The following is a 25,858-nucleotide window of genomic DNA, read 5'->3' on the forward strand; positions in this document are numbered from 1 at the left end:
AGTTTCCCCATCTGTAGACCAGGAAGGACATATCTGGCCCACTCTACAGATCCTGACAAGTCTAAACCCATCTTATCCTTGGCATCCAGTACCAGTGCTTACTCCTCCAGGAAGTCTTTGGAGTTCCCCAGTTGGAGACAAACTCTTGTTCTTTCTTTCACATTGGCAGGTGGCCATCCAACTGTGTTATCTAATATAAAAATTCTTAAAGGGAATAAAAAATAGAAAAGAGGGAAAATATGCCTTTGGTCTGTTTTTGATTATTTGTATAAATTGATCATAGAAGAAGAATAAGGAAATGAAGAAAACACTATGAATTAGTTTAATGAGGGTGGGGGAAGGGACTGAAAAGCTATGTAGGCTTCACTGAAATTCAAGACCCAATATTTTGAAGTTGCAGAACATAACCAGATACATTCTTCATTTTTTTTGCATTTAATTTCATCCCTTTTAAGATCAAGGCAACAGAGCTTTTTTTTTTTTCTTCCATTTTTCTTTTATTATTCATATGTGCATACAAGGCTTGGTTCATTTCTCCCCCCTGCCCCCACCCCCCTCCCTTACCACCCACTCCGCCCCCTCCCTCTCCCCCTCCCCAATACCCAGCAGAAACTATTTTGCCCTTATTTCTAATTTTGTTGTAGAGAGAGTATAAGCAATAATAGGAAGGAACAAGGGGTTTTGCTGGTTGAGATAAGGATAGCTATACAGGGCATTGACTCACATTGATTTCCTGTGCGTGGGTGTTACCTTCTAGGTTAATTCTTTTTTATCTCACCTTTTCTCTAGTACCTGTTCCCCTTTTCCTATTGGCCTCAGTTGCTTTAAGGTATCTGCTTTAGTTTCTCTGCGTTAAGGGCAACAAATGCTAGCTAGTTTTTTAGGTGTCTTACCTATCCTCACCCCTCCCTTGTGTGCTCTCGCTTTTATCATGTGCTCATAGTCCAATCCCCTTGTTGTGTTTGCCCTTGATCTAATGTCCACATATGAGGGAGAACATACGATTTTTGGTCTTTTGAGCCAGGCTAACCTCACTCAGAATGATGTTCTCCAATTCCATCCATTTACCAGCGAATGATAACATTTCGTTCTTCTTCATGGCTGCATAAAATTCCATTGTGTATAGATACCACATTTTCTTAATCCATTCGTCAGTGGTGGGGCATCTTGGCTGTTTCCATAAGTTGGCTATTGTGAATAGTGCCGCAATAAACATGGATGTGCAGGTGCCTCTGGAGTGACAGTCTTTTGGGTATATCCCCAAGAGTGGTATTGCTGGATCAAATGGTAGATCGATGTCCAGCTTTTTAAGTAGCCTCCAAATTTTTTTCCAGAGTGGTTGTACTAGTCTACATTCCCACCAACAGTGTAAGAGGGTTTCTTTTTCCCCGCATCCTCGCCAACACCGCAACAGAGCTTTTGATACCAGCCGGGGGGAGGGAGTAGAGTGTGTGCTTTCAGGAAGCCATGATTGCGATGTTGCATTTTCTGCACAGCACTAGTGTGCAGTGAGTGCTTGTCCCCCTTCAAACTGCAAATGCTATTGTCCCCAGATGACAGGAGATATCGTGAAGTCAATGTATACAAAGCAGCTGCCATGTATGCACAACTGTGCACAGGAAAGAGAAACAATCTTATCTGTTATACTAGTGAACGTCATCTGACCCGAGACAGATCGCTTTATAGGTACAGTCTAAGTTTATTGGGTATGATGAAATCCTTCTAAATAGGTTGGTTTGCCAGTTATTATACTTAACCATAAAAACCTTATTAGAGCGAAAGTCTTTTCAGAATTAGTTTTCCTCAGTGGAGTGGCTTGTCGAGCATATTCTGGACTATTTTCTTATGTCATATATATCTATATATATCTATATTTCTTTTTTTTTTTTTTGAGGAAGGGTCTCGCTATTTAGCCCAGGTTGATCTTGAATTTGAGATCTTCCTGCTTCAGCTACCTGAACTCTGGGATTATAGCCACGTGCCACAGCACCCAGCTTCATGTCATATATCTTAATGGATGATTAAAGCTGATGACTCATCTTGTTTATTCTTGAAAGGTCTAAGACTGTAAATCTAACAGAGTAGTCTCATGACTGTAGACATGGCAGCAATAAACCCATCTATAACAGGTGACTAATACTTTCCTGGTCCTGAATACCAATGTCACAGCTGTTCCTTGCCTTGTTCTGTCATGATTTGTATATTTATGACCTAAATTCATACAAAGTGGCCAATTGTCTTTTTCTTTTCAGCTGATCCCCAACTCAAAGGCTACGTCCATACTACAGTTGCCTCCACCTTTGTGTCTAAGCTTGAATTTCAGACTTTTATTTTAAGCTACCTGGTAGACATTTTTACATGAAGGTTCCCCAGGGGCTTTGCAAACCAAATAGGAGGGTGATTAGGGGCAGTGCCCAGGTAGAGCCAGGTCCAAGTCCAAGGTCTGCCTCTGCTGGCTGTGAGACTGGTTTCTGACTCCTCCCCAAGCTTCAGTTTCGCATCTATTGAAGGGAACTAATATGATATCTGCTTCTTAAAGTTGTTCACAGAGTGCCTGGCACATGGTGGGAGCTCCCTAAACAGTAAACAATATAAAGTGTGACAGTGAACTTGCTATCTCCACCTGCAAGCAGGTGCCTCTGTCCTGTCCCTCACCCCACACTCCGTCCTTTCCATCCTCATTGCACCGTGAGATGGGTGTCATCTCTGTTCTTCTACTTTCCCATGCTTTTATCATATAGCAAAAGAACAATTATATGAAATTATAAGTATATATATTTTTCCGAGGCAAATTCTGGCAAATTGAATGGGGTAACAGAAGAAAAAACTATTTTTAATAGAAGCTGCTAAAGTAGGACTGGAAGTGTGGTTCAAGTGATAGAGTGGCCTGCTTTGCACGTGTGAAACCCTGAGTTCAAACCCTCGTCCCGTCCACCCCAAAAAAGTCATTGAAATAGAAAACAAGATGCACGGTCTAAATGCTTCATTGCTGAATTTGAAGGCTCAATAGTCACGAAATGATCACTGAAGATGTTAGTTCATTTTACTTAAAAGAAAATTTATCTTGACTTTGCCTAATACCTTGAGAAATGTTCTCTTTAACAGCTTAGATATGGCCAGTGCTGAATTGCAAAATACGTCACATGGCCTTGAAGGGGGTTCTTGGGTAAAGAAGTCTGGTAAATATAGTGCTGGAAAATAACAAAAGATAAAGAACAACCTCCACCTTCACCCTGCCCACGCCCTGCCCGCCAAGGAGGCATTGCTGCAAAGATAACTAACCCAGAGGGCAGTGCCCCAGACCCGCCTCTGCAGGCTGCGTGACCTTGAGCAAGTTGCTTTAACTCTCTGTGCCTTGGTTTCCTCATCTATAAAACATGAATAATAATGTAATTAGGGTGTGTTAAAGATAAAATTAATAGCTATAAAGCACTTGATAAATATTGGCTATTATTTTTATATAATTTGAGGATTAAGTGAAACATTTGTAATCTGTGAAAGCTATAAAAATTGAGATTGTTACATCAGTAATAAAGAGGACAAAATGTCTATCATAGAGACAAATGATAGATTCTTAAGTCAGATTATTTTGTATTTGACAAGGATTTATAGGGCTCTTTTGACATATTTGCTTGAATTTAAACTCAGCTATAAAAGACAAACACTACTGTTTGAAATTCATGTGGCAGCATTTAAAAAATGGTTTAAAATCATTTAATATCTTATATTGACTAAAGTATATGTGCAGACACATTATTTTGGAATCTTGCAGTCCTTCTAAATGTTTTTTAAATATTTAAGTAAAAAGTCACATTAGACTGATAACAATAGCCTAGGGTTTGCATTCCAGCACTGCAGTCACAGGCCGAATGTCTGTAGGAAAGTCATCGTGCTTCTTGAAGTCTCAGCCTCCTGAGACATGAAAGGCTGGAGCAGATAACCTGCAGGAATGCACCCCGCTGTAAAATTCCATGAGCTGGACGTTAGGATGAACCTTATCTGTATTTGCTTCTGGACAGATTTTAATGGCTTGATTGAAGTCATACATTTAGAACTTCAAACATACAGAAAGTGCCATTCCCCTGGCTCCCAACCTGAGGACTTTCAGCTCAGTGACTCTCCAACCTTTCAAATCAAGATGCTGGTGACTTGCTGAGACCACAGGAGCCACTGGAGGAAACCAGGACACCCAGAAGCTAGAAATGAATCTTGCTGCAATAAAATTCCACAGTAGTGAAGAAGTTAAGCGTTTTCTCTCGTGTTTAGCGTGTAAGAGTTTGATTTTCTTGCTTGGAACCTCAGAAAGATGAGGCCTGGAGAAGCAAAGAGAATTCTTGAAATTGTTTCATGCTAAGGTTAAGTAAGAATATGAGTACCCTAGAGTCACCATCAAGGAAAATAACTAGATTGTCATCATTTCTGGACTCAGTGACCTTTGAGGATGTGGCTGTGAAATTGCCCATGGCAGAATGAGGTTTGCTGGATCCTTCCCAGAAGAATCTCTTCAGAGATGTGATGTGGGAAACCTTCAAGAACCTGTGTTTTAGAGGAATAAAATGGAAACACTAGAACAGAAAAAATTCTGGAGAGAAATCTCAGAATCAAGATGGCTGCACTGATCACTCTGGTAACAAATATCATTTTAAAAAAAAGGCTGCACTTCACACTGGAGTCCCAGCAATCATGAGGAAGAGGAAGTAAGATCACAAGTTCCAGGTTAGCCTGGGCTACACTGCAAATTCAAGACCAGCTTTGACTAAACAGCAAGAACTTGCCTTAAAAAAAGTTATTTAAAAAAAAATGAAAGAAAATTGAACAATGTCACCTGTAATTCTAGCAGTTGTTACTGTCAATATAATAAAATCCTCCAAAACAAAACAAGCAAACAATCAAGATATTGTAGAATTCCTCTACTGTGTAAGAATAATGAAAATAAAGATTTTTTTGTGTGTGTGTGGTACAGACTGGTATTTGAACTCAAGGCTTACAGTAGGTAGGCAGATACTCTACCACTTGAGCCATGCCTCCAGCCTAAAAGTAAAGACAACTAAAGAAAAATAAACTCCGCAATTCTTAGCAAGTTGACAATCACCCAAAACACTTGGGTTTTAATCTTCCTCAAGCAGAAGGATATCTCTACTAGTTTGGTGCAAGCAGAGATCAGAAATATTTCCAGAGGGAGATAAGGCCACTCACCCTATTCATATCACCTAAAACAAACAAGTGAGTCCTGCTTCTGCCCTCCCTGCATTGCTCTCCATACTGCTCAATCTTGAGAAAATGGCAATGACCATGCACCACACCAGTGAACTTAACACCGCCTGACAAAGCAAGAGGACAGATTGGCATACAAGGTAAATGGACTGACTGCAGTTTAGAGTCAACCATTTTCTTAGTGGCTATATTACTATCAGACAAGGATTATTGCCAGAGATGAATGTAATTCACCTTAAAGGTATTTCATTAAAACAATAAAAAGAAAGGCTGGACTCAGGGCTTAAGCCTGTAATCCTAGCTACGCAGTTTGAGGCCTGGGCAAAATGTTCATGAGACTTTATTTCAACCTGTGGCTGGGTGTGGTGCAGTGTGCCTGTCACCCCAGCTGCACAGGGAAGCACAAATAGGAGGATCATGATTCAGGTTGGCCCCGGGTATGAAGAGAGGCCCTGTCTCAAGAAAACAACCAATGCAAAAGGGCTGGTGGACTGGATCAAGTGGTAGAGCACCTGCCTAGCAAGTGCGAGGCTCTGAGTTCAAACCCCAGTGCTGCAGAAAAACCCACCAAAACCAACATGGCAGCTAGAGGTCTATTAATTTGGAAAACTAGGAATGGAAAGGGAACATCTTTAATATGATAAAAGACTTTTGTGAAAAGAACAATGACAAAAGCAGTACTAACATTATATTTAGTAGAGGAAGACTATGACATTTCTTCGAAGATCGGGAACAAAGTAAGAATGGCTTTTATTTAACTTTGAACAAGAAGTCTTCATTAGTGCAATATAAGATGGGAAAAAAGACATAAAAATTAGAAAAGTTTAATTGTTTTCATTTGTAAATAACATTATTTGATACATAGAAAATCCTAAGGAATCTATGAAGAGGCTAATATCACTAATAAATAATTTTGCAGGGTTTCCAACTAAAAAGTCCATATAACAAAATCAATTACATTTCTATATTCTAGCAGAAAGCAATTTAAACATAAAAAATTTTAAATAACATTTATAATATCATAAAGACTGTAAAAATTTTTAAATAAGTTTAACAAATATGTTAAAGACATCTACAGTGACAACTTTAAATAAAGACTGTAAAAATTTTTAAATAAGTTTAACAAATATGTTTAAGACATCTACAGTGACAACTTTAAAATATTGCTGGGTGTTTTCCCTCATAGGTAGAAGCTAGACCTATAAGTTAAATGTATATGATCATATATATACATATATATGCACATATATATAGTGAGAGAGAACAAAATTATATTAGTGAGTCAGTCTGAGGGGACTATGGGGAAGAAAATGTTAGAGAGTGAAAAATAATAAAACATCCCACTGTATATGAATATAATACAATGCACTGTGCTGTAAATGATTGAATTTTAGGGAGCATGGTGATAGAGAATGAGTAAATAATGCAGGGGAAGGGGATTGGTTTGATTAAAGTACCTTGTATACAGGCCTGAAACCAAGGCGAAACCCTCTTGGACTATCCATATACACTTAATACCAAAATAATGAAGGGCAGGAGGGTAAAGCAGGTCTTTTCCAGGAGTGAGTACCAGAGGGAAGGGGATGGGCATAAGGGAAAGGGGAGTGAGGGTGAGTGTGGTGGGTGTATTCTGTATTCATATGCAAAAATAGAAGAATGAAACCTGCTGAAATTGTTCTAAGTGCAGGGGGGGGGAGGGGGGGCGGGGGGAGAACAATAGAAGGGTGAATCTAACTAAGATATACTGTAAGAACTTATGTAAATGTCACAGTGTATCCCTCTGAACAGCTATTATATGCTAATAAAATAAATTTTAAAATATTGCTGAGAGAATGGAAAGGAGTAATAAATGGAAAGATGCAATGTTTCATGTGAGACTTAAGTTTCAGTCTATTTTAATTACCAACTATAACATGGCAATTTTCCCCTAAATCTATGTACTTAGTGAAATCATATTCAAAACCCTACCAACATTTCTACAAATAGGAATTAACAATCTGTTCTAAAAACATATGAAAATGAAAATAGCCAAAATAATCTTTAAAAAGCACACAATTAAAATTGTACTACCTGATTTCAAAGCAGTAAACAACAGTAATTAAGATAATATAATATTAGTGTACAAATAGTCAAACAAATCAGTAGAATTGCATAGAGACTCTAAAACTAGATCCTTATTTAATGAAAAACTGATTATTGACAAAGGTGTAAGGTAACTGAATGGGGTAAGTGTCTGTTCAGCAAATAGTACTAGAAAAACTGAATATCCATATGGGAAAAAAAAAAGCCCAAACATTTTTTGCTCACACCATACAAAATTGAGATTGATAATAAAAGCTAAAACTACAAAGTCTCTAGAAGAAAATTTAAGAGACTATCTCTCTACGATCTTAGGGTAAGTGAAGATTTTGTAGGCAAGAGAAAAACGTTTCCAACCATGATGAATGTTATCATCTCGACTTCATTAAAATTAAAAATTATTATTCATAAAACCACATCAATGCAATAAATAAATAATTTACAAACTGAGAAAATATCTGTGACACATATGTCTGATAAAGGGCTTGTGTTCAGAATACAGTAGTTCTCCCCACTTGTCCATATGAAATATGTTCCAAGACCCCCACTGGATGGCTGAAACATTGCATAGGACCAAATCCTATCCAGTATACTCTGTTTTTGTCTGTGTATACATACCTATTATACAGTTTAATTTATAAATTAAGCACAGTAAGATATTAACAGTAATAATAAAAAAGAACAATTGGAACAGTGTACTGTAATAAAAGTGCCAGCATCACTACCCTTGTGCTTTGGGTCATCAAGTGAAATAAGGGTTACTTGAACAGGTGCACAGTGATGTCACGCAGTGGATCTGATAACCAGGATGGCTGCCAAGGGGCCACACATCTAGCATGGGTGAGCTGGACAAAGGGCTGATTAGCACCCAAGACAGAAGGATTAGAATGGCACAAGATTTCAGGATGATACTCAGAACAGCACACAATTTAAAATGTATGGATTACTTATTTCTGAAATTTTCCATTTAATATTTTTGGTCTGAGGTTCACCATTGGTAACTGAAATCATGAAAAATAAAACCAAAGACAAGGGTGGACTACTATAATAAGGAACTATGTGAAAAGATAACTCAGTTTTTTAAGTGGAAAAAAAAAAACCTTGAAAATATACTGAGAAAAAATAAGACACACAAGTCAACCAAATGACCAAAAAGCACATGAAAAGCTGCTCACATCATTAGTCATTAGGAAAATGCAAATAGAGCACATTGAGGTGTTACTATCTACGGTATAAATATATACTATATTGTCACTGGGAGAAAAAATGCAGCTCAAAATGGAAAACCATTGTTTAGTTCTTTATAAATTATAAATACACCTATTCCATGAACCAGTAATTCTACTCCTTGGAATTTACCTAGGACAAATGAATATTCATAGCAGCTTTATTCATAATAAGCCAAAACTGGAAACAACCAAAGGAGAGTGGTTTGACAAATTGTGACATAATCTACAGTAAGATACTGTAGAGCAATCAGAAAGAATGAACATAGAAAGATGCTACAACATGAAGAAAGATGCCATAACAACATGAAGAAATCCAAAACACTTTGTTGAGAAAAAAGAATCCAGACATAAGAGAGTATTAAATTTACACAAATTTCAAGAGTCAGATAACCTATAAAAGAAATCTGTGCCCTGGTTGACAGGTAGGGAGATGATTAATTGCAGACACATAGGAAACTTTATAGGTTGATGGAAGGTTTCTACATTTTTATTGGGTTTCTCACAGAGGTTACATACATTTGCAAAGCCCATCAAACTGTACAATTAAGATCTGTGCACTTTATGCATTAATAAATAAGAACCTAGGACTAGAGGCGTGGCTCAAGTGGTAGGGCGCCTGACTAGCAAGTGTGAGGCCCTGAGTTCAAACCCCAGTACCACCAAAAAAAAAAAAATCTAGTATTTTTAATATCTTAAGTGAAATATAAAGCAGCATGTCCTGCCCTTAAGAAAAAACATACATGAAAATAGCTAAATTGATTCATGAGCGTCAGGATGATTTTTGCTTAGGATATGTGTTTGGGAGTTCCTCTAAATAAGAAGAACTTTTAGTATGCTGAAAATATGATTGGATTACAAATACACACTTAAAAGAGTTTTAAAGAACCATCTTCTGCATAAAGCACCAAGACGAAAATTGAGAAATATCTCAGCCATCTTGGTTCTGAAGAATGTCAAGCATCTCTTAGTCCCAGAAGAAGTAGATGACTTGAAGTCATTTTCCAAGGAAGCAGTCTTCATAATGGATAAGCAGGCACAACTGCTGAGCTGCCTATGTGAGTTTCTGATCACACAGGGGGAAATGTGTTGCAGTAGGTTCTTAAGAGCTGCAAGGAAAAGCTCTTGCATTTACAAGCCAACCTGGAACCATGTGACATTTCCCTGAACTGGCAAGCATCTTCAATTTTATCTTCACATAGCTACTGCTACCTTTCTAAAAACTTCTTTTGAACATAAAAAATTTGCCATTTCACACAAAGAAAAACACAAAATCTATCTCACACATACAAAAAAAAAGTGGGTGTTTTTTTTTTCATTATTGAGGACTGGCAAAATTAAATTTACATAAGTTTATATGAGCCTGATGTATTATCTTATTAACAAACCATTGTAAATATGATCTAGCAGAATACATACAGTATAGCCAAGCTACTTCTAATTACCTGCTTTCTCTCTCTCTTTTCTTCCAGGTTCTTTTCTTCTAATTAAAAATTGTTAGTTGCTTTCTTAATGACTTTATTACAAACTGTTTAAAATCTAATTGTACCATTATTTCTTAGAAAAAAGAAAACAGAAGATCAAAAAGGCATAGAGAGCACTGTTACTTGGTTGGAATAACACATTTTTCTCCCCAGTGACAAACACCAATCCTGCACAAAGCAGTGGGCTAAGTGGCATTTCCACTGATTCAGTGGAATTCATCCTGGTCATTGACACTGCCTCTGCTGCCGTGGCCCCCTGTCAGAGCTATGGCCAGGATTGAGGGAGAAGGAGGAGGAAATCCATAGAGCTGTGAACCTGCTGATAGTGCTGGCCTGGGGACGGTCAAGCAAAAAGCCATGCAGAGCTACCTCCACTCACTTGTTCCTAGATCATAGTGGGTGGGGGAGAGAGGAGGCAGATCAATCTCATTGAAGTGGGATACTCCACCGAAAATTGACTGTTAAGAGGTAGATTTGGTGTGCCTGGTCCATCTTGAGCTATATAGTTTATTTACTGAAGAACCTGGGTGCTTGGTAGAAATTTTCATGATTAAAAGCAATGTCCCCTATTTAACCTAAACTCTAGGTCAAATTTTAGGACACTAGGTAATTCCTAGCACATAGTAGGCTATTGATATAAATTTGCTGAGTGATTAGATTACTAAGAAAATCTAATACCTATGCATAAAGTTAAGCATAATTCATCAGTGTCATTTAATCAAACATGTTTACATAAATAAGACCATTAGCTACCACTTGTGGAGTACCTGCTACACAGATGATAGAATGCTGATAATATTTTGAACATACATGACTAGTATACTTACCTTGCTACTCCTTACCCAGTAAAATCAAGAACATTTAACACTTTGGGAGATGGATAAAGGTCAAAGAAGATATTGTTCAGTCTTAACTTGCATATATTTGTTAGTTCCATTTCAGTTTTTTGGTTTTGGTTGGTTGGTTGATTGGTTGGTTGGTTTTTTAAAGCAGGGTCTTGCTATGTAGCCCAGGTTGGTCTTGAGCTCACGATTCTCCTGATCACACCTCCCAAGTGCTGGAATTACCATACCTGGTCAATTTTCAGTTTTGATAACATTTTGTTGAGAGGGAATGGAATTTTTCAGACTGAAAATACTTAGAAATATTTGAAATACTTAGAATTGGAGTGTCGAAGATGAACCATGGAAATAAGTTTGAGAAAATGCAGCATATAACTCCCAGTTCAAGAAAAATATAAAAAAACTTTCTGTTTTTGTGAACAATAATGGAATACATCAAATCTGTATAAGTACAAGACTCAACAAAACACACTGAAAACTGTTCAACAACATAGGAGGGAAAAGGACCAGGAAGAGTAGTGGAGGGGGGCTAGACTGACTTGAGCACAATATATTTACAAGTAAAATACCAAGGCAAAATTCAAACTAAACAACAGACACTTAAACAACGAAGGACAGGAATGTTGAAACAGGTCATGTTAAGGGGAGGGCACTGGTGGGAGGGGGAGGGTAAATGAAGAAAGGAAAGAAGGAGAATATCGTTGAGGTACTTTCTATACAAGTATGAATATGGAACTTTGAAACCTGCTGAAGTCACCATAAGGAGGAGACTTGGTGAGGAGGGAGAATAATGGAGAGGATGAACCAACTCAGGCTATAATATATGAATAATATACGTATATGACATCTCACAATGAAAGCCCTTGTATAACTATCATAAACTAACAAAAATGGTCTTTTTTAATAAATGAAGGTCAAGAAGGTAAAACAGGTCCTGTCCGGGGGTGGGTACCAGTGGGAGGGGCGAGGGCATAAGGAAAGGTGAAGGGAGACAATTATGGCAGAAGTATTTTGTATTCATGTATGAAAATAGAACGATGAAACCTGTTGAAATTGTTCTAAGATGGGGGAAGGGGGATAAAGGAGAAAGATGGAAGGGGTGAATCTAACTAAGATATATTGTAAGCACTTTTGTAAATGTCACAATGTGTCCTTCCTGTACAACTATTATATGCTAATAAAAAGTCTGTGGGTCACTGAGAAAGACAAGGAAAGAGAATCAGATAAGAAAAAGAAGCTTAGGCTCAGGCATCAGCTGTCATCTTAGGATCAGAACCCTGGCTGGGGATACACATGGGGAGATCTGGTGTAATCTATGTGCAGAGGGTCTTATTCCTTATTCTTCAAGAGAATAACCTAAAATATCAGACTCCCTAAAGAACACTAGTATTTGACATGCCATTTTCAGCATGGTGCAGGATTAGTAGCATAGAAATGACCAAGGGTGGTCACACCACAAGACTGAAATCTTGAGCATCCCAGGAAGATGGGCCTTTCAGAAGGAAAGGCCACAATGATTAGGGACTTTATGTTTAGTCCATGGCAGAATCTAAAGTCTTCAGGGAAGATACCAGTTTGATCCGCAAAACAAGGCAGAACTACTCCAAAAAGGGGAAAGATTTACACGATCTGAAGAGAAAGCAGAGTATAGAAATAACCATACTTCGCTGGCAGAGAGGCTCAAGTAGTGGAGCACCTGCCTATCAAGTGAAAAGCCCTGAGTTCAAACTCCACTACCACTACCAACAAAACAAAAACATAAGCTAGCAAAATTCAAACGGCCACCAGCAAGATACCCAGGGACAAGTTCTAACCAACCACTCTAAGCAGACACCCAAGGAGACAGAAGACAGTGCACGGCCCAAGTCCCATCCTGTCACCAAAGTGCTCTAAACTTCTCCCTGCACCCCATTCATATTAGTGAAGGAAATGGTGGGGATGGGACCCCATGAAAGAGAGCAAGCAGCTTCAAAAGAAGTTAGCATTTTAATCTAATTGAATGTATATCTTCAAAAGCTAAATGGTTTTCTACTTGCATTCTTAGTCCTTTTCCCACAACCCCCACTGCACCACCATTAGCAAAAAGAAGACTTTAGAAACTAAATTCGAAGGTTAGTTAAGTTCTTTGTGTGTCTGAGTTAAATTAAAATAATAGTAAGTAGTAATTACTTTTCATGCCATTATTTTGTGCCAGGTACTATTCTAAGATCATTACGGTTATTACTTATATATTAGTCATAACTATTCTACGAAATAGGAACTATTCTTACACCCATTTTATAAAAGAGGAATTGAAACTAACAAACAAACAAAATCACACAACTAGCAAATGATAGAATCTGGACACACAGTAGGCAACCCAGCACCAGAACCAGTATTCTTAACTCTGAGTGAATTTGACTTTGCCAAATAGCAAACAGTATAGTTGGGACTTAACCACACTCATGCATGTAGCTGAGATCAGGAGCTCTTTTTGTGACTTTTCACCTGACCCTTGTTTTCCTTTTCCCTTTCCTCTTCCTCTAATAACAGAACAATTTTTCCTTTGGTACTGGTACCTTTCCATAAAGGACTGTCAGTCAAGGATCCTCACCAAAGCCAATCAGTGAACCCCTGGTCATGGAAGCAGTAATTAGTTCCAGGGGCCACAAGAAGGACCCAATCAGAGTCCCTTTTAGAGATAGAAACATACCCCAAGAGACAATCTCTTCTACTGGAGCTGCAGACGTTGTGGTGGACAGTAGTCACTCATGTCAGGAACCTAGCATACCTTCTTATGTGGAGGCAGAGCAGGAGTTCCATTAGAGAAGCCAAATGTACTAGATCCTCACCTTTTCAACCTCCCTTGCAGCTATGGAACAAGCATAAAACTCAAGCCAAGACAATCAGACACACAGACTCCAGGTTTTGATTAGAAGTTAATGACCCTTAATATCTTCCAGACTCATCTGTGTTGTGCAAATGACAGATTGTCCTTGTTTTCTAAGGCTACTCAGATAGTACCCCTCTGGAGATCTATCCACCACATTTTTTTTTTTCATTCATTTCTTGATGGGCACTTAGGTTGCTTCTATATCTGTGCTATTCTGATTGGCACCTACCATGACTGTGAGTGCAGATGTCTCTTTGACACACTGATTTCATTTCCTTTGGCTATATACCCAGTAGTAGGACAGCTGGGTCGTAAGGTAGTTCTAGTTTTAGTTTTTTGAAGAATCTTCCTGTGGTTTTCCATAATGGCTGTATTAATTCATATTCCCATTAACAATATAAACATACATGAAAACACATTGTATCCCATAAATCTATATATTACTCATCCATTAAAAATAAAACCATTCTTCTAGAAAGAGCACCAGAGAAAGCTGAAAAAAAGAAAAAAACAGGTTAATTACTCAAAGAAGGGAAGATTGCAAAAAATCTATTTCTGGAGAGGGTGATTCATGGCAGCATCTATATCCAGTTTTCAGAAAGAATAGAGCTCTTTGTACAGTGTTTGGTGTCCACTGTCCAGTGTTGTTACCACCAGGGTGAGATACAGCGGCCACTTCACTTGCGTGGGTTGCCACATTCAGCGAGCCATACCTGCAGGAAGACTGTCTTGTGGCTCCATACCCTCCAGGGCTTGTCCTCCAGCCCTCCCAGAGATCCTGTGAGCTACCTGAAAAATCTTTAATTATTCTCTTCAACTTAAAATATCTATTTAGTTTCTTGTGTTTGAAACTAAGAACATGCTTTAATTTTCTAATGCTGCTATAACAATAAACTAGCTCAAATATTGTGGCATAAAATAACACAAGTATTCTCTTACAGTTCTGGGAATGAAAGTCCTGAAGTCAAGGTGTCAGCACAGGGCTGCAATTGTTTTTGGAAGCTCTGGAGGAGAAAATGTTTCCTTGTCTTTTTCTGGTTTTACAGGCTCTTTTCCTCCATCTTGAAACCAGTAATGTAATCACAGTAATAGCAATACCTTTCTTTCTCAGCTGGGCCACCCCACACAGGGCCCTCCTGCTGTCTCCTATCCTCCCCGTGGATCCTCCACTGAAAGCCTGCATGTCTGTTAATTCCCAAGCATCCCTTCCTGTGAAAACACACTGTGTTTGGGCAAACTCTCTTAGGGTTCTGGTTAAGGCTCTCTTTAAGAAATTTTTGTTGTTGTTGTTTGAGAATGGGTCTTGCTGTGTTGCTGGGGTGGAGTTGGGGATAACGCCAGCATCATTTTCTCTCTCTGACCATTCTTCCTTTGTCACATCTTCCTCTGACTCTTTTCTTCTACCTTCCTCTTCCTCTTCCACTGTTAAAGACTCTTGGGATTACTTGAGTCCACCTGGATATTCCAAGATAATCTACCGATTTTAAGATAAACTAATTAGCAACCTTAATTTCAGCTACAATTCTAACTCTTCTTTGCTATGCAATCTAACACATTCAGAGATTATGGCAATTCATATGTGGACGTCTGTGGCAGCATCATTCTGCCTACCCCAGAATCCACATGATGCAGATGCCTGTATCAGGTATGCATGTGTGTGAGCAACAGATACTTAAGGAAACAGGGCAACCTGGAAACCAGCATCTAGCCCCATTGTGGCTGAATGGACTAAAAGCCCAGTTGGTGTTCATGGAGGAAATTCCTGTGGTCACCTAAATGAAAAGTTCCTTGGAGCAAGACTATGGAAGACCTAACATCCTATAACTGTATAAAAGGAGTGAAGTAATACAAGGACAGTGAAAATGGGGGTGATTATTGTTAATGGAACTTGACAACCCAAAGGAAGAGAAGGGAATGCTCAAAGCCCATGATTCTTTGCTAGAAACACAAGCCATCAGTCAGGGTCTTTCTATAGAACTGTTTTATCTCCTAAAAACCTATGATAGCCCAAACTAAGCCCACAGACTGTCGACATTGCCAGTTTACAATGTGAGTTAAATTTAAAGGCTAGCAAAATCTCTTAGATAAGACGAACGACACTGATACTAAAACACTAGGACCCCCAAGATTTGGAATAAGGACATGTGGGAGGATTCAGATGACTTTGACTGTATTAAGATCTGTCATCACTGAGTCAAAGGCTAGTAGAAGCCTCCAGTCCTCTCTTTAATAAAACTGTGCCCACCATAGTTAGAGGTCTTCTAAGACCTCACCTAACTATTTTCTGCAAGCCAGAGATTGCTGCTAGAAATAGGATCCCCTGACTTCATTGAAATTATCAGCATTTTGGGATCACAGAGTCTGAATTTTAGCATTTAAGGATCAAATACAAGGTGGACAGCTGCAAAATAACATCACTAGCAGAATCATCTGGCTTTCCAAGATTATTAGTAATGGCTAATTAACCATGAGGTCCCTCAGGTCTAAACAGTGATAGCCCAGTACGGTCCTCCTGTTTGATTTTTGTAATTTAAAAACTCTAGATGTAGGAAGCAAAGGGTAGATTGGAGACACTATGGTAGGAAGCCACTCTCCTCATTCAGTCCTCTGATCTGAGTCACTTTTTTTCATAGGCCTGGAAGGGAAAAGCCTGCAATAACATGAAAGCTGGCTTTCCCAATAGAAACCATGGGATTGGAACCATGGTCATTTGTCAATAACTATGCATTAGAGAAAGGAAAATACAATATCCCATCATTTGAGCCTTTATTGGCAATAATTCTAAACTACTAATTCCTGGAGACCACCTTCTAAAGATTATAGTATCAGATAAATTCACCTACTCATATGCTGAGGGTCATCCTAAACCTATCACGTGTTTATATCACCAGGACTGAGTGTATAGTTGGACTATAGTGTATAGTGTATCTGGGATTTGGCAGAATCTCACATCAGCTCCCTCAACAGTGGAGAATTATGATAGAAATGGACAAGTAAAATTGCTTGGACTCCCTCTGCTAAGACAAACACTCGTGCCATCAAAGACCTGGAGGATGCAGAGGTGGTGCATCTTTCATCCCTACCCTCCTAACTCTTTGATCAGTGTAGCAGGTAGGTGAGTCTTCCAGAACAGAAGTGGATTATCATAAGCCTGTTCAGATAGCCTCTCCAGCTGTATCTGCTATTCTAGATGTAGCCATTTCATTTGAGCAAACCAATGTGGTCCTTAGTAGCTGACAGATAGCTATTAACCAAGGAAAAAAAGTTTTTAATGTTCACTACCATGACACCAAAATTCCTGCTTCCTCCCAGCAAAGATAATATGTCTTCATCAGCTTTCTCAGATGTGTTAACTTCCTGGATCTGTGCTAAAATTGAGTCCATGGACCCCTTGATAACATACTGTATGGTGTCATTATATTGCACTGATCCAAACATGACAAAAAGAATACTATTATAGATGTCTTGGTAAGACGATGTATGTAAGAAGAGGAAAAAAATTCCAAATTATTATCAGGATACGTAATTTCAGAAGGTCTAGTAGTCTGGACAATTTGAGGTAGCACCTCCAAAATGGAGTTAAAATTGCTATCCTAACACTTCCTTTAACTGGAAAAGAAGCCAAAATCTTTATGTATCTCTTTGTATTTGGTAGGCAACATTTCTATACATGTGCTCACTTCTCTGGCCATTTATGGGATGACCTAAAAGACTGCCAGCTTTGAGTAGAGCACCCACTAACCAAGAGGACTTTCTATCTGGTATGAGCCATAGCTCAAGCAGCTCTGTTAATTGGCCTATATGACGCATTGGAACAAATAGCACTTAAAATGTCAAATGAAGCAAATACAGATGCTAAATACAGTCATGGCAAGTCACAATCAAGAGTCATGTGGCGGTCCCTACGGTTTTGGGTACAAGCCATGACCTTTTCAGCAAGTCATTATTCTCCTCATGAGAAACACCTTTCTCCGGGACTTTGACAGAGACTAATGGTCAGATCATGGGACACCAGCTGACCATAGTGACTGGGTTATCTCGCCTGCCACACCATTAATTAATTGAGTGCGCTCTGATGTGTATTAGTTTCTAAGGGAAGTGTTTTTCTACAGGCCAAAGTATACACATATTCTGAAAGCATAAGTCTCATGAGTAAGTGGATCTTAGTTCCACCTGCCCTACTTCTGACCTAATACCATGCTTCCTTGGGCCAAATTTATGACTTCAGGATGGTGGCCTGTGAATAACTGATACAAAGGAATAGCTTGAACCAGGCTTAGAGAAAGCGCTGCAGGGTACTCTAGCACCAGCTGAAAGGTTTGCTAATGTTCCAGAGTCCCTTAGGAGCCCTGGTGTGACAAACAAAGCAGGGAACCATTCATTATAACTAGAACTTGAGATCTCTGTCCAATTTGCTTGTAAACAGTGATGGCTAAGAGATTAAATCCATACAGATTCTATATGTGGAGTGCCATGATCAGATGTTTGAATATTTGGAAGGAATGAGACTAAAAGATTGAGGTGAGGTTTGGAAATAGGGTACAACTCTATGAGTGGGACCAGACTGTGAGAACAACCATGGGCTACATGAAAGCTCACCAAAAGTCCCCACTAAGGAAGTGGACAAGATGACAGGCCACCTTCTCCCACTGTCTCCCCAGTGTTTGCTGAGTAAGTGCATGAGCAACGAAGCAATGTTGGCAGAAGTGAAAGCTGTACATGGACTCAACTTGAACTTACACTAACCAAGGTCACCTGGCAACTGACTGAACCAGTACCTGATCGGTGAAGCAGAAAACAGCTCTCAGCACCTTCCTTCCTAGAGTACCTCCCAGATACCAGGGAGCAGGTTAATTCCACAGATACCTTCCCTCACAGAGAAGGCAGTGACATGGCCATTGGAATGCATTCTGATCTTTATTCTCTTGCCTACCTCTCCTGCATCTACAATCAAATAGGCTAGCCTAATGTTTTGGTCACTATCTCTAAGCCCTCACAACGTTGCTTCTACGTTGTGACTTCTTCAGGAAGTCACTATACAGTAAAATCACGTGCATGCTGATGTACATCACTGTCTTACTGTTTACCTTATCCCCGGAAAGATGTGGTCTTATTCTGAGTACTCAGTTATGGTGTCAGCGACACATTGCAAATTTGGGATTCAGTCTAAGAGGACTTCCAAATATGATGAAACAATGATAGCATTTCTCCTGCAGCTAGAACACATGAGCCCAGGACCTGAGCTGTGAAATAAAGATACTTCATGAGATTATACTCATGACCCTTTGCAACACTTTGCCTTTCCACCTCCACAGCTGTGGGCTCCTCTGTTTTCGTGATCTTACTCCCTCTATCCAACAGTGAAATGCTTCCTTCAGGGTGGAAGCTGACACTGACGCTTCTGGCTGCTCAAGGGATGGATCAACACCACCAACAACCACAAAGAATGTAATTGTGTGGCTTAGTCAGATTAATCCTAAATAGAGCTGCTGCCACAGAGAGAAAACCAGGAAATTGCCAATGGTGCTACCTAATATTGTGTGGCCAGCCATCTTGGATGTTGATGTAGATACCAGAATGTCTGAGATGGCAGGATAACTGCTCATGGAGAGGAGGATCACTTCATTAGGTTAGGCAGAAATGGCTACTTTCACATACACATGGACACTATATTAGAAAGAAAAAAAAGGTGGGATGTGGTGATGCTGGGCAGCCACAAAGGAGGCCTGTAGTGGACATTTGCTATTCTCTTTGGCTGCCGGGGATCTGGACTCCTTTATGTTTTCACTATCTCTTAGCTTAAGGATGAGGTCACCTCCTGTTATAGGTCATTTCTTCCCCAAAGCAGGTACCAAGAAATTCTGGAAGTCATATTTTCTGAAGACAAATACTTTTCTGTCTTCTTAGAAGTCACATGACCCTGACTATGATGATCAGACATGTTCACTGCAGAGAGAAGACTCCTAAAATATTCCCTCCCTCCCTCCCTCCTTCCCTCCCCTCTTCCCTCTCTCTTTCTTTTTGAGATAGTGTCTCCCTATGTAGCCCAGGTTGACTTTGAATTTTCTAAATCTTCCTGCCTTAGTTTCCTGAGTACTGGGATTACTCTACACCTCCTATTTTTTTTTTATTTTAGGGAAAAAATATATATATAACATGAAGTTTATAGTTTTAACCATTTTTATAGTTAAAATAAGTAAAGTCTTTATTGTTAATAATTAGCTTGATAGAATGAATTCTTTTTGTTGTAGTGTTGTTGATTGCTTTGTTTCCTTTTTTTTAGGTGAAGTCTCACTACACTGCCCAGACTTGTCTTGAACTCCCGAACTCAAGCAATCCTGCCTTGGGCTCTGGAGTAGCCAGAACTAGAGGTACTTGCCACAATGCCTGCCTAATAAATTCTCTCTCTTTCTCTCTCTCTCTCTCTCTCTCTCTCTCTCTCAAACTGAAGACTGCAGACTTTGGAAGCAATTGATGTAGAGAAGCAGGGACAACAGAGTTCATCCTATCAAGGGTGATGGCAGATGGCAATAACAATATGACATTCATTTCCAGAGGCACAAGTGGCCACATTCCTAATGGCACTCTAGTGTCCAGTGTAGGTGGCATTTGGGCTCAGAGATATTGGGTGTCATTTCTGTCTGACTCCACAGTAATCTTAGAAGTTATGAGCTGTCCAATTATCTTTTAGTACTTTCCTGTTCTGCTTAATAATAGTAACCAAGAATCTTAACCAGTCCAAGTACTAAGACCATGTGCTGGGAGCCATATTTCTTCTTGTATGGAGACAACTTGCCTGTGAGTGGAGTCATCAAAGAGGAGAATGACTGGAAGTTGTGGAGAACAAAAAAAGCCAGGGTGCTTGAATCCCTGGATCCAACTATGTCTCAACTCTGGATTTTTCAGGAAAGGGTCAATAAAGTCTCTTTAGATTTCACTGGCTAACTTGATTTCCTGAAACATACCTCTAACAAGCACTCTTTTATCCAGTAATGGAACAGGATTATCTACTCAGTGAATTTATGGAAGAGAGGTATGACGAAGATGCTGCTGTCTCCTACATGTCACAAGGACCTCACTGAAGTCTTCCTCTCTCCCAGGAACCATGAGCAATAGCACTTAGCAGGTGCTAACATTTGTGCAACTAATCTTTACCTGACTTATCATCATAATTATTTCTTTAGGGTACATTTTTACTACATACAAATACTGGCTGAAAGAGAAGGCAGATCTTAAAGGCTTAATATTTTACTTCCAAATTGACCAAATAGAATCAATTTATAACCTCACTGGCCAGTAGGCTTTTTACAAAGGGATGCCTCTTTCTCCGTATCGCTGGCAAAATTGGATATTCCATTGAAAAATATTTGTTAGTTTTATAGATTTTAAGAGACTATCGTTATTATATAATTTCTTCTTTGGGGGGGTTGATTTTTTGAGACAGGGTCTTACCTGAACTTAAGAGTTCAGGTGATCCTTGAACTCTTTATTCTCCTGCTTTAGCTTCTCCCAAGTGCTGGAATTACAGGCCTGTACCACCACACTTGGCTCAGTTGTTATTTAATTTCTTTGATTATTATTAAGGTTGATCACTTTTGTGTTTTTGTTTTTATGTGTAATCCTTGAGCAATTATTTATTACTCAAATTTTAAGTGATTTTTCTATTAATCAAATAGACTATGGTAACGTTCAGTCCTTTCAACATTTATGCAACATTCAGTGCAACATCCAGCTTAGAGGGATATCTGGGGGTTTTTTAACCATCACTTTTCTACTGTCATGTTTAAATCAGCTCGAAGCCAGAGGGTTGCTTTACTACTCCAAAGCATGGACAGTATATTCAAAGGATCTAGCAGGCTGGTAGAATCAAATGAGCAAAGAGACAAGGAAGAGAACTATAATTAAACACGGTTTTCACAGGTCAAAAGTGTAAGCTCATTAATGTTTTACTGAGCAGATGGCACTAATGAGTAGCCAAAGACACATGATCATCATTACTGTTCCCTTTGTTATTCCTTTGGTCCAAATGGCTCGTGGATATGAGACCCTTACCCAGATGAGGAGATCCAATAATTAACATGGTGCCTGGTCTCTTTTCCTTCTAAATCACTCAATGAGGCCAATAAAGGAAAATGCATAAGGTTAGAGAATAAGAAACATTTCTACCTTATAGAAGAGATAGTTTACTTCAGCATTATTTATAATTTTGAAAGTATTAGAAAATTCTAATAATTTAGTAAATGGCTTACTAAATTATAGTATTAATTACAAGAATAAGCTGCTATTACAATAAGATTTTTTCAAAAAAATTGTTAACTTCATGAAAAAATGTTCATGGCATGGTGTTAATTTTTTTAAAATGGCCATTATGTATAGATTAGAATCTCAATTATGTAAAATATGCATGATCATAAAAATATGTATAGATTAAGGACTAATATAAAGTACAATAAAATATTAACTTCATCTCCATATAGTATAATAATCAGTATTTGATTTTTTTTCCTTCTTCTTACTCTTTTTTTTCTTTTTTGAACTCAGGGCTTTGTGCTTACAAAGCAGACACTCTTCCACTTGAGCCACACCTCTAGCCCTTCTTGCTCTGTAATGACCACATACTACTTTTCCAACCAAATAGAAAACATTGCCTACTTTTTAAAAGAGAGAGATACATACCAAACTCATAGCAGTGGGGTGGTGAGACTGGAAACTTGCTTTGTCTCTGCTGTCAGCATTCTTTAAAACAACAATATATTCTCTATTCTTATACAATGAAGATAATTTATTTCTTAACAAGAGGGCAAATAAGGGAGAATGGGAGAATGATGGAATATATTTGAATTTTAAAAATTTATTCCTTTGACTTTTATATTCAAGTGCAAGTCTCCATTCTATTTTATATAGTGAAAGGCATTCATCTTGATAGGAGAGAAAAGGCCTGGATTCACTATGTGGCCTTATGCCAATTGCTTCACCTCTCTGTGTTGCCAAATTGTCATATGTTAAAAATTAAATTGATACTTTCTTTCCCATCAGCATAAAACAATTTATTAAAAAATACTTGTGAACCATAAAATACTCTTCCAAAGCAAGATAACATTGGGCAATAACAAAAATATACTGCACAGAACAGAAAGGAAAAGTTTCAAGAGTTATTTAACTCTTTTGTGTTCCCAAAAAGGAGACATTTTAAAAGTGAGGAGATAGAATGCAGAAATAGAATGAAGCCAGGTGCAGTGATTCAGGCTTGTAATCCCAGCTATTCAGAAGGCAAAGATCAGGAGGACTGAGGTTATAGGCCAGCCAGGCAAAAAGTTAGCATAACTCCATCTCATCAAATCAACTGGGGTGGTGGCACACACCTGTGATCCCAGCTACATGGGAGGCATATATAGAATTGTGGTCTGAGTCCAGCCCTTGGGAAAAACTTGAAACCCTATCCAAAAAATAGTTAATGCCAAAAAGGGAAGGGGAGTGGTTCAAGTGGTAAAGTACCTGTCCAGCAAGCATGAGGCACTGAGTTCAAACTCCAGTACCACACACACACACACACACAAAGTAGAATGAGGGAAACATTGAATTGGAAAGTAGTAAACTCCCCTCTCAAAAAAATGGGGGATGGGGAGCAAACATTTCCTGTCTAACACATGACCTGGCATTCTGATTTCACCTCTAGATATGACCTCGTCTGGGTCACAAGTCGTATATGATTTACAGCCTGCATGTTCTGTCCAGTCCATAAGCAGGAGTGGGGACCACTCACTGTCACTGGCATGGAGCACTAAGGACAATGAGACTTGGGTCAGTATTTGACAGCTCCCTTCAGCTGCCAGGGAAGCAGTGCACTCTGGGAATGAATAGGAAGTGCCCCAGTGGAGAAGTCTCAATGGCTTTGGACCAGTGTTTCACATTAGGGTTTCCACACCTACCTCTCTTCCCAGCTAGGTGCACACAGTGACTCCCCAACTCAACCACTGCCTCACTCTCAGCCCCTCTCCTTCACTTCTATTACCTGATGGACATCATGAGGCAGATTTGCTGCTGATATCTTGTTAAGCTTAAAAGTCAAACATCACCTTGCCCTAAAATGAGCTCTCTCTGTAGTCTTCCTCAGCCCTACAAACAAAGCCATTTCTCACCTGGTCTCAGACTGCAGAGTTGTCTCTTTGCTGTACCTCAGACACTCCTCCTCATCCAGCTGTGAAGGTGGGCAGACGCCAAAGCACTTTAGAACCATGTCACTAGGAGACACTAATAACCTCTGCTGCGTTGGGTCAGTGCAGAAGCTGTAGATGAAAAACCTTCCACAGAGCTGCTGTACCTGCCCCACACCCTTCTCCTCAGCAAGCATCCTCCAGGGTCCAGCCCAACCATGCCTCTTCAGAGATGCCTTCCTGGTGTCCTACTAGAAGGCATCGCATCTTGCCTGTGGATAACTATCCTGTTCGCTCTGTATTCTTACCATCTGGCACCACCTCTTCTCTTAATTGAAGTGTGAGGTCTTGAGGGTCAGGGCCCCTTCTCAGACATGGAGGGAGGGTAGTAGGTGCAGTGGAATTTACTGATGATACAAGAAAAGGCAGGGCTCCCTAAGCCCCACTCCTTCAGGAGGTCTGGGAAGGAAACTGTAAGGAGTGGAAATGCTCAGTGTGGTAGGCAACTGAGCAGGGGTGAGGACTACCTAGTCGCTGAGGGCCTCTCTCTTCCTCTGGCGTTCTTGCTGGGGCAGGTGGTCCAGGGGACTCTTACTCCTTGGAGGCCATGTGGACCAGAATGTCTACCAACCTGTTGTTGCAGACAAATTTATTGTCATCCCAGGACATGAGCTTGACAAAATGGTCACTGAGGACAATGCCAGCCCCAGCACTGAAAGTGGAAGGAGGAGTGTCACTATCAAAGTCACAGAGAACAACCTGGTCCTAGGGAGAGCCCAGGATGCCCTAGGGGGCCCTCCAGTGCCCACTTCGCCACCTTCCTGACATCATTACATTTGGCAGCTCTCTCCAGAAGGCAGGTTGGATCCATGGCCAGCACAACAGGCTCAGGCACATGGAGGGCCATGGAGGTGAATTTCCCATTTGCCTCAGGGATGAGCTGGCACACAGCACTGCCAGTGGCAGGAGATGAAGGGATTATGTTCTCAGAAGCCCATGGCCACAACACTACAACTTCCCACAAAGGCCATCCTAGTCTTCTACATGGTGGTGGTGGCACAGACTGTGGTCATGAGTCCCTCCATGATGCCAAAGTTGTCATGGATGACCTTGGCCAGGGAGGCTCAGCAGTTGGTGGTACAGAGGCATTGCTGATGATCCCCAGGGAGTTGTACTTCTCTGGTTCACACTCAGCACAAACATGGGGGCATCAGCAAAAGGGGCAGAGATGATGACCTTTCTGGCTCCACCCATCAATGAATCCCAGTCTTTTATGTGGCAGCGAAGACACCAATGAAGTCCACATGTATTCAGTCCCAGCATCACGCCATTTTTTTCCTAGCAGTACTGGGATTTGAACTGAGAGCTTCATGCTTGCTGAGGGCATTTGAGCACTCCACCAGCCCTTTTTTTGTGATGTTTTTTTTTGTGATAGGGTCTTGCAAACTATTTGCCAAGGCTGGCTTCAAAATGCAATCCTCCCTATCTCAGCCTCCTGAGTAGCTAGGATTACAAGTGTGAGCCACCGATCTTGATGGTGGCAAGGTCACAATCCTGAAGACAGAGATGGGTTTTCCAGTGATGACAAGCTTCCCATTCTCAGCCTTGACTGTGCCTTTGAACTTGTCCTGGTGGAATCATACTGGAACATGTAGACCATGCAGTTCAGAACAACAAAAGGGGCACTGACGGCAACAATATCCACTTGACCAGAGTTGAAAGCTGCCTTGGTGACCAGGTGCCCAATATGGCCAAATCTGTTTATCTTCACCACTGAATCTCAAGAATGCAACTGGAACTGCCTAAGAAGGTGCAAATAGGGAGCTTCTGTCTGTCAGAAGGCCAAATAGGTCAAATAGGGACCTATTTGTCTGTCAAATAGGGAGGAGCAGAGAGTTTCCGACATTTTTTATCTCCCCCAGTTCTAGTACAATACTTGAAGCTAAATATCTTCCCTCTGTTGGCAAGAAAGCTGAAGCATAACTGA

At 39.8% G+C, this 25,858-nt stretch overlaps 1 pseudogene; it reads right to left on the bottom strand.

Annotated features, from left to right (window-relative positions):
- Positions 1–4,147: 4,147 nt before the first annotated feature.
- On the bottom strand, positions 4,148–25,317 carry LOC109694879 (glyceraldehyde-3-phosphate dehydrogenase-like; annotated as a pseudogene).
- Positions 25,318–25,858: the final 541 nt, after the last annotated feature.

Source organism: Castor canadensis, chromosome 11 (assembly GCF_047511655.1).
Source record: "Castor canadensis chromosome 11, mCasCan1.hap1v2, whole genome shotgun sequence".
NCBI classification, from domain to species: Eukaryota; Metazoa; Chordata; class Mammalia; order Rodentia; family Castoridae; genus Castor; species Castor canadensis.